Raw genomic sequence first — 14,974 nt, 5'->3', positions numbered from 1 at the left:
GCGTCCGCGAGCGAGCGCACGAGGCCCCAGCTTTCACAGCTGTTGTGACGTCATATCACGTGGTGCGCCGATGAAGGTCAAGTGGTAGCTACGCGGCCGTGCGCGGCGCAGCAAGGAAGAGCTCGGTTGTGCGAGTAATATGCTTCGCATAAAAAGAAAGGTGCAGGAGAGGAAGAGGGAGGAGAAGATAGCCTCGGCAGACCGCTGTAAGTTCTGTGGACAACCGTTAGAAGCATTTTCGCAGCAATCGCTGCCAAGATATCTGCAATTTGTCGCGTGCACACTTGGGACGGAATATATTTCGCCATATCTTTCGCCGCGGAAATGAGGTACTGCATCTAAGTGACGGGCCCTTCGCCTTTAATTGAAATATGCAGCTATTTGACAAGTACAGTTTGCTGGGCTGGCTACCGTCACCATGTTAACTACTGATTACCTACAGCGTGAAAGAACGCTTAATCCCATTACCCAGTTCTGGGTAATGGACACGCAGAGCTGCCTGCTGTCTCTCTTTAAACGAATGAACGAGCCGTTGCTCGCACGTGGGCGTGAAGCTGAGTACGCGGAATAAGGACCAAACATAAGGCAGTTGCTCTACAGAAGCAAAAATTGTTAATAAATGCAGCCCATAATAAAGCACGAAAATAGGCATGGTACAACTTAATGCAAACAAACACAACGGAACCCTACACTTTCAAAAGTATTGATGGTTTGGTTTATGGGGTTTAACGTCCCAAAGCGACTAAGGCTATGACAGACGCCGTAGTGGAGGGCTCCGGAAATTTCGACCACCTGGGGTTCTTTAACGTGCACTGACATCGCACAGTACACGGGCCTCTAGAATTTCTCCTCCAAAGAAATTCTAGCCGCCGCGGCCGGGATCGAACCCGCGTCTTTTGGGTCAGCAGCCGAGCACCATAACCGCTGAGCCACCGCGGCGGCCAAAAAGTATTGAAGAAAAAGTGTATTAAAAGAAACGATGAGTCGTGATTTGGCATTGAGCGCTGGCTTTGCTCAGCCCTCACGTCAAAGCCCGTCAGAATCTATCCAATTGTGCAGAATGATCTGCACCAGCACTCTAGACAGCATGGGCATAGTGAGCAGTGAGGGTACCGACGTAGAGAGATATCAAAGTCAGCCGCTCACATCCTTCTTCATTCCTCCCCTCGCTTTCCATGTTACGCTATATCAAAGTTGCGCAACGGTTACTTTAGGATTGTCCGTTAATTATGCCGACCCTCCGTGCTAGGGCGGCAAAAAAGAGCGAGAACTGGTCTCATTCGTGTTCAGGCGAGGGAAACCTTCACTTCGTGCCGACGGCCCAACACGGGATTTGAACCTCGTCGCGCGAATCTAAAGGCACGCGGGGCTACCACCGGGGACCATCGCGTCCACTACGATCGCCGATGGTCTTGGAAAGAGCGCCGGGGCTTACGTCTTCGGATGACAAATCGGAGTCGATGCTGTCGTCTACCGACACACGCCTGGCTTGTGTCTCGGCCAGCGGAGAGGCCCTGGGGGACCTCGGTCCTGGGGTCATGGGAACCTGGGGGACTCGGATCTTCGTGGACCTGGGTCCTGCGGGAAATGGGAGTCTAATTGAGGTGGAGGGCTTCGACGGGTCCATGCTTTGGTCCTCGTGCGACGCTGGGACCTGCAGAACTAGTGATGACGGAGCAACTGCCAGCGATGCAACGGTCAGCCAGGCTGGCGGCGCAGTCGAAAGGCGGCGCGTGAACGACACGAGCGAATGACGTGACGCAACTCACGAGCGATGCAAAGGAAGAGGAAGCGCCATGTAGGCGAAGAAAAAGTGGAAGGACCGAGAAAGAAATTTGCAAATAGTGGCCTTAATTGTTGCTGTTGCGATTTAACAATCGTTGTCCGTTCCTTCTACGGTGCACAGTTCGAATATTCGTTGCCAGTGATTTGAAAGCATTGCGAGTGCTTAGAAATTTTCCGCCCCCATGCATTGTTGCTGCGTCGAGAACCACGAAGCTTGTAGTCGTATACAAACAGCCGTGCCGTAGAGCTTACGCACCACTATTTGTTGATGTTAACTTTAGTACCTAATGCGCGTGATGCACGAGGCTCACTTTCCGTTAAAGGGCCAGAAACAAAGCTGCAGGGAGGAGTTCCATGACGAAAAATATGGCACCTACAGATGCGCTGCTGTGCAATGAGCGAGGAAGTCCTCTCTAAAGATGCGCATACTCCACTTTGAGAGAAAGCAGAAATCTAGACACACTTGCAATAAGACAAAAATACATGCTCAGCTTTCCTGGACATTCAGCAACTAGCGCCATCTTTTGGAAAAATTGGCCCAAGCTTGCTTAGCAAAGGGTTATTCGGATGTATATGGGAGGGGCCTTTGTCTTGCAGTGGGCATAGTTAGGCTGAGGGCCACAATGATGCTGGTGAGGGAACAACGCGTAGGTCAGCCCGCACAGTGAGGATAATTTAAATTTGTAATTTTCAGCAAAGTAGAGTGCTGTGGTATCGGGGGAGGCGACCGCATGAACACAATACTCGATGCAAATTCGGAACAAAGACGAAATTTATTGTGGGGTGAGCTACACTGGCTGTGGATGAGCAGTTTCAGTTTCGAGTGAGCATGGATGAGTCAAGCTGCGCTGTGGATGAGCAGTTTCGAGTCAGCATGGATGAGCCAAGCTGCGCATGCGCGAGGAGCGAGTGACGTCACAGCTGGTGCGCCGTACTGAACAAGAAGGAGAGGATGATGAGGAAGAAGTCTGCTGGAGTTGCCCTTACAGCATCTTGGACTTAGTTTGATCACCCCACTCTTGCTGTCATTTGGCGCCACCACGCTTGGGTTTAGCCACAGGCCTGTTTGTGAAGCTCTTCAAAATTTCTTGCTGGATTCTCATCGACTGCCTTGCTAAAGCTTACAGTATTTTGTTTTATATGCTTGATTGCATTTCGAATTAATCACTTCCTCATTTTGTTCTTTTTTCTCTCTCTCTCTTCAATCTAAACTGTTATACTTTTACACTCCCTGCCCTCCTTGTGGTTGACTCCGTTGATGTTGCTCTCCCTTTAGTATCTGCAGGTGAATAGCAACCTGTGCCTCCCAATTCTTGGCCGATCCCCCAGTGTAGGTATGTGCTATCTTTTCAAAGGATAAAAACAAGAACTACTACAGCGATGGAGTAGGAAAGCAATGCCGGTGCTGAGCGGCGCAGAAGAGCGGAAAAGTTGAATTTGCCGGATACCGAAGTTGTTGCCTGGCAGTTAGCGGTTCAACCAGAGGATGAACGAACAGGCTAAGGCCAAGCGCGCAGCGGAGAAGCCAGAGCAATGAGAGGAACGCCTAGCAAAGTGGCGTCGCCAGGAGGCTGAGCGGCGTGCCGAAGCCTCTCAGCAGCAGCCTCAAGACGATGTCAAAACTCGCGGATCGACGGACCATACGATGAAACTCAGTGAAAGTGCCAGAGCGACTCGGGCCTTTCAGGCAGACATTGTGAACAATCCGTTTGGGTATGTGTGCGACGTGTGTGAAAGACTATGCCAAATTAAAAGTCTTGACGCCTGTAAGCAGCGACATGCGTGAAACGTTGAGTTTGGCGGCGTCTGACTGGGGCGAAGAAGGTGGAGCCGTGACCAGGGTTTGTACGACGTGCAAGAAGTGTCTCGTTAAGCAACGAACCTGTTACTACCGCCACTTAGCTTGAACATGGTTGAGGTGTCCACTTTTCCAAGAGGGCAGTTATGCGCCTTCACTCTGTTTCAGGTGTCCACCGAGATGTCGACACCTCGCCCTCATCTCACGCTACGTACATCCTGGCATAGGAGAGCTAAGCCACTGCCAATTTATTGGACGCGCATAAGTACTTATATACAACAAGCACGTGACACAAACAGCCGATCAACAAGTGCACATAAACACAAACAAGCAAAGGTCCAATACATTACTTCGAAACCAAAAGCAACAGATACATTACATTAAAGGGTTACGGAACCAAACTTTTGGAGCTGCTCTTTTACATGTAAACAAAAGGTTGACTGCTAAACTCTATAAATACGGCAAGCATTTTAGCGAAAAAGGTGGATAGCACGTTTTTTTTTTCGCGATTTACTGCCGTATCGTTGCACCTGGCGCCCGCCTGTGGAAGCTGCGAGTGGTACTGCGACTGGAAGGCTGCGACTGGTACGCAGCCTTCCACTACGGTGTTTCACATTTCAGTTTAAGAATGCTCTCCGTGACGCTGACAAGTACATGAGTAGGATACCCGGAAGCAGAAAGCCGGAGGATTTGTTCATAGAAGCTAGCGGCCATAAGTTCCGGGCAGGACTTTTGCAAGTCAACCGCACTCTTGGCGACATGCTGGCCATGTATGTAGCTTCCGATCACTGCAACTGGGACCGCGTTCTACCTTTGGTCACCTATGCTTATAACTCCGCTCCTCAAGCCACCACCGGATTCTCTCCATAGTTTCTCCTCTACGGAGAGAATCCGGTGGTGGCTTGAGCAGCGGAGTTATAAGCATAGGTGACATAGTTTCTTCTCTACGGCCGCCGCGGTGGCTCAGTGGTTATGGTGCTCGGCTGCTGACCCGAAAGACGCGGGTTCGATCCCGGCCGCAGCGGCTGGAATTTCTTTGGAGGAGAAATTCTAGAGGCCCGTGTACTGTGCGATGTCAGTGCACGTTAAAGAACCCCAGGTGGTCGAAATTTCCGGAGCCCTCCACTACGGCGTCTCTCATAGCCTGAGTCGCTTTGGGACGTTAAACCCCATAAACCAAACCATAAACCAAACCATTCCTCCTCCACGGCCGTGATCCTTGCACAGAGGACACCATTCTCCCTTACCGTCCTGATGCTTCTGAATTGTGGACTCTTTCTCAATCCGCCACTGATGCCGCAGAATGCCGCCAGCTTGCCCGGTCTTTCACTCCACACGCCCAGCAGCAGCAGAAAAGCACCCGTCATCCCTCTGCACTTCTTCCCACTTGTCTTCCTGACTCTTTGTTCTGGCTCTCGGTGCCTTCCTCAAGTCCTGGTTTTTCCTCCAAACTTCTCAGCAAGTACAAGGGCCCTTACCCCTTACTCCTTCCACGGATCATCGTCGCCGATGCCATGAAATTGTCCACATGAACCGTCTAAAACAATACCACGATCCCGCCGTCGTCACATCACCCTAGGCCGCCAGGATCAAGCCTTTTCGCTCGGGGTAAGTTGAACAATCACCGAAGGCTGAGCGGTGCAGACGTGCGTCACATGCGCTCCCGCCAAGCAGCTGTTTTTCGGCGTTAAACTTGGGCCTGCGGGCCGGAAACTACCGCGAACAGATCCGGATTCTCTCTCCGTGCACGGGGACACTGGATTTTGGGCAAACGGTGGACTATTTCACATTTCATTGAACTTTTCACCTCTCGGGGCGGCCCGTGGGGCGACATGGGGCGGCCCCGTAACCACCACGATGATCAACGCCGTCGACGGAGATGAACTGGCACCCTCGCAATTTGAGAACGGTGAGTGGGAGACCGTTCTCAGCATGCACGACCGCATGATGAAAAAAGGCGGGAAGCCTGGAAACGCCAGCGGAAACGCTGGCACGAACGCCGCCGCGAATTTCGGCGGGAACGCTGGCGATCACGGCGCCGGGGGAAGAAATCGACTGCCACTCAGAAAAAGAGGCAAGACCCGAACATCCGAAAAAGGGCACCAATGCCGAAGCTCCCGGAGAGCGACTATAAAATAATCTTCAGGCCCAGAGGCTGGAACTTGAACGATTACGTGCCACGTCACCTACTGCAGGCCACCTGCGCGGCCGCGCGACTACCATACGGAGATGTCCTGGACGAAGACACTTCAAGAATCAACTCCGTGAACAACACGTACACGATCAGCACACCGAATCGTCAACGCGCGAGCACCTACGCGGGGACAAAGACGATAGTTATCGGGGAGAAGACCCTCGCCATGGCACCCTACGTCGCGGCTCCCGACGACGCAATTAAGGGCGTGGTATACAACGCCTATGATATCGGAGAACCGGAAGAAGTGCGTCAAGGATTCATCAATCGCAACCCGGACATCGTAGTACTCAACGCCAGAAGAACTGGCAAGTCGAGATCTATTCTCATCACCTTTGGAGAGAAAAAGCTTCCCAGACAAGTCTTCTACTGGGGATCAGTGTTCATCGTCTACCCGTACCGAGAGCGGGTAGAGACCTGCTAAAACTGCAGGAAGACGGGACACATGACGGATGTGTGCTATAAGCCATGGGTAAAGCGTTGCCGCAGATGCGGCGAAGACCATCCAGACCCACCGGAGGGAGAACTGCCGACATGCATCCCGAATGCATCGTATGCGGGGGGCCACACAACAGCGGCAGCCGGAATTGCAAGTATCGGCTGGCAAAGAAAGAACCTTATAAAGCCAAGAACGACCTGGGGCAACTTGACTCCGGACACCAACCAAAACCGAAGACCAGGGACCACAGCGGCACCCGCCAAGGCCACCGGGGGAGAAGCAGATCGAGCTCCTTCCCACCATTACCGGGTACCGGAGGCGCCAGCTCGGGTCCTGACAGAGAAAGCAGCTCGAGCAGAGGAAGAGGCTCAAGCAAGAACAGAGACGCGGGCAAAAGGGTGAGCTGGCTAGATAAGGCCTCTTCTTGGGAAACCGCTCGGGTGAAGGAACTGGTAGAGCAGCTCGCTAAGAGAGACAGAGAGCTAGACACCATAAAGAAGGAAATGGCGGAGCTGAAGAAACTCATTAGCGCTAACACAAAACAGCCGAAGGCGGTCGATAAACCTCCTTTGCAGCAATCACAAAACGCGAGTCAGGCGCCCCCGCGTGACACATATGAAGGGGGAGACATTCAAAACGCAATGGATACAGACACCAGAGTCCCCTTGAAAAGAGCTCTACCCAGAGAGGGAAACACAGACGACAGTACTCCCAAAAAGGCGGCAGAAAGTCCTAACGAGGACGCATCGGCTAAAACCCACATCAAGGTTAGGTCGGACATGAACACACTATTGAAGAGGGTTGACGCTCAAGACGCTAGAAGTGATGCCCTTACCGCTAGGGTAGACAAAATAGCCAAACGTGCTGACAATCTGACGGCGGAATTCGTCATGTTCAGGGAACGAACCATGGGTTGCTTCCAGCAGATTCTGGAACAACTAGCAAACATAGAAGCCAGGCTTCCCCCTGTTGCCGGCAACACCCTCCCCTCGCTGCAACCGCAGCAGCAGCCTCTATAGGACATCATGGCCCCTCGCCAACAAATTAGAATCTGGAACTTGCACTGCAGAGGCTTCCAGCCCAAAAGATGGAACCTGCAGGCATACATTAAAAAAAAAACATAACCACACCGGACGTAATCACGCTGCAGGAGGCAAGCGGCGTGGTCAAACTAAATGGCTACGCCGCGTACACCCCGCTAGAAGTCCAAAAAGAGCACAAACCCAAGTCGTTCACGGCCACGCTAGTGCAAATAAATTTAACGGCAGCACAACACGCACTCGAAAACACAAGCGAGGACTACGTGATGTTAGAAATAATCCCAAACAGAAAAGGGGACAACAGTCTCTTTATTCTGAATATATACAACTCACCGAAAAACCGGGGCACAGGGCTGGCGGACCTATTACGTAAAGCCATTAGACTATCTAGTAAGAAAGGATTAGTAATCACGGGGGACCTCAACAACCCACATCCGGCATGGGGATATCCGACGGCCTCCCCTAAGGGAAACAAGCTATGGACAGAAATCCAAAACTTAAGGCTCACGCTACTAAACAACCCGCAAGACCCCACGAGGATAGGCAATAGCGTCAGCGTAGACACGTCCCCAGTTTTGACGCTAGACAAAGACCTCTAGGGTGAAAGATGGTCAAACACAGGACACACCTTGGGTAGCGATCACTACATCATAGAGATTGAAACACAAACCAGGCCGATGAATGGGAAGCGGCGCGAAACAAAGCTGACAGACTGGGACACCCTCCGAAAAGTCCGGGACAGAACCGCTCCGAGGGAGATATCGGATCTAAATCAATAGGTTGAGACACTCAAAAGAGACGTAAAAAGTCACACTAGACAGACCCCATCCACCGAACATGACATCACAGACTCGAGGTTGGCCCACATGTGGGAAGCCCACGAGAGCCTCTTGAAGAGGTGGAAAAAACAGAAACACAATAGAAGGCTGAAGAAGAGAATATCGACACTCGAAAAACAGATAGAAGACTACACAAACGAGCTTCAGCGTCAACACTGGGGACAAATTTGCGATGAATGAATGGAACGCTAGGGTGCAAGAACACGTGGCATCTTCTTCGCCACTTACAAGACCCAGGACAAACAAAGTCGGCGGCGCAAGGGCAGCTTAAACGATTGATTCACAAATACCAGGGAACAGCCGCGGACCTAATAGAGGAACTGAAGAGCAGGTACCTTAACAGACAAAGGGGGTTCATCTCCAGCTTACCAAGGAGCAGAGAACACACAGCTAGATGAGGACATCTCGATAGCGGAGGTATGGAGAGCAATGAGTCAACTAAGAACCACGTCGGCAGCGGGGGAAGATGGGGTAACCAACAAAATGCTAAGGAACCTAGATCTAGCCTCGGTCACGGCAGTCACAGATTACCTAAATGAGATCTGGAAACGAGGTAGTCTACCTTCACAATGGAAACATGCCAAAGTAATCTTTATTCCAAAACCCGGGAAGAAACTTGAAGTGGGCAACCTCAGGCCGATATCGCTAACGTCCTGCCTGGGGAAGCTGATGGAACATGTCATATTAAACAGACTCCAGAAATACGCAGAGGAAAGGGAGGTATTTCCTGAAACGATTCTAGGCTTCAGGAGCAAGTTGTCCACGCAGGACGTCATGCTCCAGCTCAAAGCAGACATCATAGACCCGCCCAACAAAGGGGGCGCCAAAACTATACTGGGCCTAGACCTACATAAAGCCTTCGATAACGTCAAACACGAGGTCATACTAACTAATCTGGCGGAGATTGCCCCTGGAAAGCGGACCTACGATTACGTAAGGGACTTTCTAACCGGCAGAACCGCAGAAATAAATCTAGGAGACATCCAGTCAGAAACTATTAAGCAGGGAGACAAGGGAACTCCGCAGGGCTCAGTGCTCTCTCCTTTCTTATTCAACCTGGCGTTGAAGAACCTACCGCCGCTATTGAAGACTGTCGAGGGTATAAACCATATGCGGATGACATAACAATATGGACGCATACAGGAAACGATGGGGAAATAGAACAAAATCTCCAACACGCGATCGATATTGTCCAGGATTACGCGGAATGGGCAGGACTAAAATGCTCGCCAAGCAAATCCGAACTTCTGGTGATCCGGGGGGCTAGCAAACGCGATACCAACGCAGGAGACATTCACGTACTTTTAAATGAGACTCCGGTAGCCAGAGTTGACAAAATCAGGGTCCTAGGACTTATAATACAGGACAATAGAAAGAACACAGAGACAATAAACAGGCTTAAGTCCACAATTAACATGACAACCAGGCTCATAAGGCGAATAGCTAACAAAAGACGGGGAGTCAAAGAGAAAGATCTCTGCCGAATGGTTCAGGCTTTCGTGATAAGCAGAATAGTTTACGCCGTTTCCTACCTCAAGCTGGGGCTGGCGGAACAGAACAAAATAGATGGGATCATAGGGCAGGGATATAAAGCAGCATTGGGGCTGCCCCACTGCACTCCTACGGAAAGACTTTTTAAACTGGGGATCTACAACACCACCACGGAACTATGCGAGGCACATATATTTGCGCAATTAAGGAGGCTTGCAACCTCACCCCCCTGGGAGAAAGATCCTGAGCAACCTAGGATTACATGATAGAATTCCGGAAAGAAATGCGCAGGCAAAATTACAGACCAAAGTTAGAAAATCACTCACTATTAAACCACTTCCAAAAAACATGCACCCTGCTTTTCACGAAGGCAGGAGGAGAGCCAGAGCAAAGGCCCTTGAAGCCAAGCTCGAAGGCTCGGAATACACAACCTATGTAGACGCGGCCGAATACGAAGGAGGCGACTCCTTTGTGGTCGTGGCCGTGAACGACTCGGGTGAAACATTAACGGCCGGTTCGGTCAAAACAAAAAACTCAGGGACAGCGGAGGAGGCGGCTATCGCCATGGCAATGGCCAGCACAAAGCAAGTCACCATAATTAGCGACTCCAAGGTGGCTATCAACAATTTTGCGCGGGGTATGATCTCCCAGGAGGCAGAACGAATATTAAGGCATAAAGACTGGGACCAAAGAGAGGTGGAACTAATATGGGTGGCGGCACACTCGGGGAAAAGGGGAAACGAGTTGGCTCACAGTATAGCTCGAGGTTATGTCAGCCGAGCAGTGAGCCGGGTTGAGTCCCCAAATTTCACGAGAGATGCATTCATATCATTTCACGAATACACCAATCAGGTTAACCTGGAAAGGAGGATCTATCCGCCACCAGACAAAAAGCTCGACAAAAGCCAGGAGGTAACGTGGCGTCGGCTCCAGACGCGAGCCTTCTTTAGCCCGTCGAGACTAGCACACATGTATCCAACACAATACAACGCTACTTGCAAACAATGCGGCGAGATAGCCGGATGTGACCACATTTTATGGAGCTGCAAAAAGTCGCCGCCACCGGCGGACCTACTACCAGTCCCTTCTCTAGAGCGGTGGGAGGCTATACTGGCCAGCTCAGACCCGTTGACGCAAGTCCGGGCCACTGAGTGGGCTCACGAGGTCGCCAAGAGCCATGGGCTCGAAGCCACCTAGTATAATGCCCACTATGGCTCAGTGCTGACAATAAACGTTTTCCAATCCAATCCAAGGTCAACAAAGTGCCCCCCTGAATTTTTTTCTCCCTTAAGGCGCCTTTAAGGTGTCCACCGAGATGTCGAGATGTGACAGCTACTGTGCCTTTTCCTTTCCCCAAAAACGAATTTTCGAGTTAAAAATGCGTCGTCACCGGAAATGACGAACTGATGTATGTCGTAATCAGAAATCACGAAATGCCACACTCCACGCTATGAGTCAGAAAAAGAATAATGATCAATGATATGCTTCCGCGTTCCTCCAGGTAAGCAGACTTAAGTGTCCTCAAAATTTTTCATAGTGTCATTGTTCTGACTGAGTTCTATGCTCAGCACGTATCACAATTGTCGCTGTAAATGCTACTGCGTTGAGTCCGATATATTCTTGGCGGATATTATTCGTAACTGCACACACGACTCACCATTGGTTCTCATTTTGGCAGTACATAGATGATGAATGATGAATCAACATTTATTGGGCCCAAAATAATTCAGTGGTGCACGTAGGCCCCAGATGGGGTGGTTCCCTAGTTACGGGACCCATATCTTCCCAGCAGCTCCTGGCCGCTGTCCGTTAGTGGGAGCTGGATCGGTGGGGCGAGACTGGGTAACAAGGTCTCCCATCGCTCAAGGGGTTGGGGATTGGTGGTCTTGGCGGGAAAGAGGGGGGGGGGTGCTTGAGTTTTGTGCACTCTGCCAAGACGTGCGGGAGGGTGCCCTTTTCTCTTTTGCGAAAAGGACAGAGCATATCGTGTTCCGCAAAGTACATGCGGTTCATCAGTACGGAATGCGCAAGCGATCCCGGCTGCGCTCGACGCAGCATCGTCGGTTGCCTGCTGAGTTTAGGGTGCGGTTCTGGCAGTCTGCACCTTTCCTCTTGGTACACCTGGGTAATGTCCCGAAAGCTGGTAACTAGCCGCGGTAGCTCTTCCGGCTCTTGCTCGGCCCGGATTGACATTTCTCGGACATGGTAGTTGGCGATGGTGTTGCCTGCTGCCTGCGAGTGAGCCGGGACCCACATGAGTTCTACGGCTCTTCCCGGAGGCTTGCACTTGTATAGAATGGCACAAACGGCGGAAGAGATTACCCTCTTGCGGAAGCTTCCACAGGCTGTCTGAGTCGTTGACCACGGTGTCCACACTCGGCTGTGCGAGGGCCACGGCCGCTTCTTCGGCAACTACAGGGTCTGTTGTCTTCAGGGACGCGCTGATGATGAGCTTGCCTTTTGACGTAACCACCACCGCTACACGGTTAGTGTTTTTGGAGCGAGGCGTCCGCGTAGAACGCCCGGGTTTGGGCGTTCTGCTCCTGGATCTGAGCGTCTTGGCGCTCTTTGATCCTGTTAAGCTCTACCACTTCGCTACTGTCCTTTTTGAAGATTCGCTTGTAGTTAAGGGGCTGGGAGGGGGTGAGGAGTGGAAATTTGGTGTCGTTGGTTCGAGCAATGGGAGACCTGTTGTTCCAGCCCACCTTTTTCTCGGCGAGCCCTCGGCGTCCGGTTGTCTCGCTCCGGGACCCCGAACTGGCCCCGGGTCTCAAACTGGCCCAGAAGCGCGAGCGGTGCTTGCCGCCGCCGTTGCCGCCCCCGGATGGTGTCTCCGATCGGGAGCGACTCTGGCGGCCGTTTCCGCCGCCACTGTTGTTGCTGCTGCGGCCTGGCGTGTGGCCGGCCCCATTGTTTGGATGCGCGGTCCGCCTGCAGGACCTCTCTTGTCTCTTTCTCTCGGCGTCTTCCTCTGCTTGGCGCTTTCCGAGCGCCGCAGGTGGACGACTTAGGTCGTCTTGAAGGGGGCTTTTGCAAGCCTTGTCCGTGGTCAGGTGTTCGCCTCCGCACAGGCCACACTTCGGGACACAGCCGTGGTCTTAAGCGGGGTTGGAGATTCCGCACCCTCGGCAGATCGTGTTGGAAGGGTCCGGGCACACGTCCATTGTTAGGCCCACTCTTCCGCACGCATAGCATACGTCGATTTGTTTTCTGTGCAACGTGCGCTCCGTCAGCAGGTTACCGTATCTCACGTACCTGGGTACCTTGTGGCTTTCGAAGGCAACGACGACTGATCGGGTCTTACCGATTCGGTTTGCCTATAGGGCAGTTGGGATATGCTTGGGCACAACATTGTCTTGAATTTCCTGTGCCGTATCCTCGAGATGGATGCCCCTTATGACGACCTTCACCGTGCCGTGGAGGTGGTGGTGAAAACATTTATTACGAATTAACAGGAGGTATGTTTGGATCAGCCCGTAAGGGACCGATCCTTACAAACACTAGGTGGGGGTCCCTAGTATGGGAGCCCAGTGGCGGTTGCCGCCGCCCGGGCGCGCCCGACTAAGGCTTGTTGGGCCTGTAAGTCGTGGCAGCCGAGCAGGGTAGCCTCCCAGTCCTCCCGGGTTGGGTTGGGGATGGGGGGAATAGCGGGGTTGGAAGGGCAGGCCCACACCATGTGATAGGTGTCAGAAGACACCGCACTACACTGTGGGCAGCTGCCGCTAAAGGAGGGGTCAAAATGTTTTAGCGCTGCCGGGCACAGCAATGTATTGGTGAGAAGGCGGAGAAGGAGCCGCTCATCCGCCTTCTTCAGGCCTTCACATGGCCTAGGGTAAAGGCGATGACAATTTTGATAATATGTTGTAATATCTTTGAATGTATAGATCGGATTAAAATCGGGTTCCTGATCGGATGGGGAGGAGAAAACAGCCCGGTGAGAGAGCGCGCGGGCGGCTGCGTCTGCTGCCTCGTTTCCTGCCAACCCCTGATGAGCAGGGGCCCATATGAGGTAACGGTGTGCGGGGTCCGTATCCCGTATGCAATTTTGGTATATTCGATAGGCTAGGAAGGGAGTGCAGCCTTGTTCGACGTTCCGACAGGCCCCTCGCGAGTCGGTGATTATGTATTTTGAATTGGAATGTGAGGCCGCGAGAGCAATCGCGACCTCTTCTGCTTGTGTTGCACTGCGGGCTCTGAAAGTTAGGCCGTTAACTGTGTTGCTGTTGTGAACTACCGCGGCCGTGTACCATCCCCCGTGGTGAGGGCTGGAGGCGTCCACGTAGTATACACCTGTTTTGTTGCCATAATATCGGGCTAGCGCTTCCGCTCGTGCCAGGCGCCGACCATTATGGTCTTCATGTGACATGTTTGCTGGAAGAGGCCGCACGTGGAGGGCACGTCTCCACAGTTCCGGGATGCGAAACCTGTCTTCCATTGGAGGGGTGTGTTGGATATGGAGTCGAGCAAGAAGGCGGCGAGCCGACTCTGTTAGCGACAAGCGCGTGTACTGGTTTGTAAGGTGCGCCTCCCGGAGCTCCCGGAAAGTATTCACCACCCCAAGAGCCATAAGCCGGCTGTTTGAAGTAGTGATGGGGAGGTCAAGGGCACGTTTAACAATTTTGCGAAGGATGACCTCAAGGGCGTCCTCCTCTTGTTTCCGTAGGTGGAGGTAAGGAGTCGAATAGAGAATTCCACTAGTTACGAAGGCGTTTGCCAGCCGCAAGGCATCCTTACTTCGTAACCCTCCGCGTTTGTTGGAAACCCGGCGGACCATGCGGCCCACCTGGTCCCCCACCTTACGGAGTTTGGCCAATGTAGTGTCTGGCCGCCTGTGTTTGTGGATGTAGAGTCCTAGTACCCGTATCTCATCACTTTCGTGTATGGGACCACTCTCAAGAGAGAGATATTTTAGTTGTGCACTTCTGTGAGGGGCGGAGGTGCACAAATTCGGATTTTTGAGGGGAACATTGAAGACCGCAGCGGCGGGCGTAGCGGTCTACTATCGTCGCCGCTGTTTGCAGGCTGGTTTCAATGTCTCCTGTGCTGCCCTGCGTGGCCCACAGAGTGATGTCATCGGCGTACAGGGCGTGCTGCACGCCGGCGACACCACCCAGCTGGGCCGGCAGGTGCATCATGGCCAGATTGAAGAGCAGCGGGGAAAGTACCGCGCCTTGAGGGGTTCCCCGCGTGCCGAGTAGGTAAGGACCATGGTCTCTATCTTGAATTCGAATGTAGGATTGACGATCCATTAAAAATTGGCTTATGTATTGGAATGTGTTGAGGCCACAGTCGGTGTGGCTTAGGTTAGTGAGTATGATCTCATGTGTTACATTGTCAAATGCCCCTTTAAGATCCAAGGCGAGTACTACCCGGTCATTATGGGGGCAT

At 52.3% G+C, this 14,974-nt stretch overlaps 1 pseudogene; it reads right to left on the bottom strand.

Annotated features, from left to right (window-relative positions):
* Positions 1–11,148: 11,148 nt before the first annotated feature.
* On the bottom strand, positions 11,149–12,750 carry LOC149328253 (uncharacterized; annotated as a pseudogene).
* Between the last annotated feature and the right edge of the window lie 2,224 nt (positions 12,751–14,974).

This window comes from Amblyomma mixtum, chromosome 9 (genome assembly GCF_055824585.1).
Source record: "Amblyomma mixtum isolate Tamu chromosome 9, ASM5582458v1, whole genome shotgun sequence".
Classification (NCBI taxonomy): domain Eukaryota; kingdom Metazoa; phylum Arthropoda; class Arachnida; order Ixodida; family Ixodidae; genus Amblyomma; species Amblyomma mixtum.
Note: the sequence above shows the minus strand (reverse complement) of the source record. Positions and strands in the feature narration are given on the sequence as shown.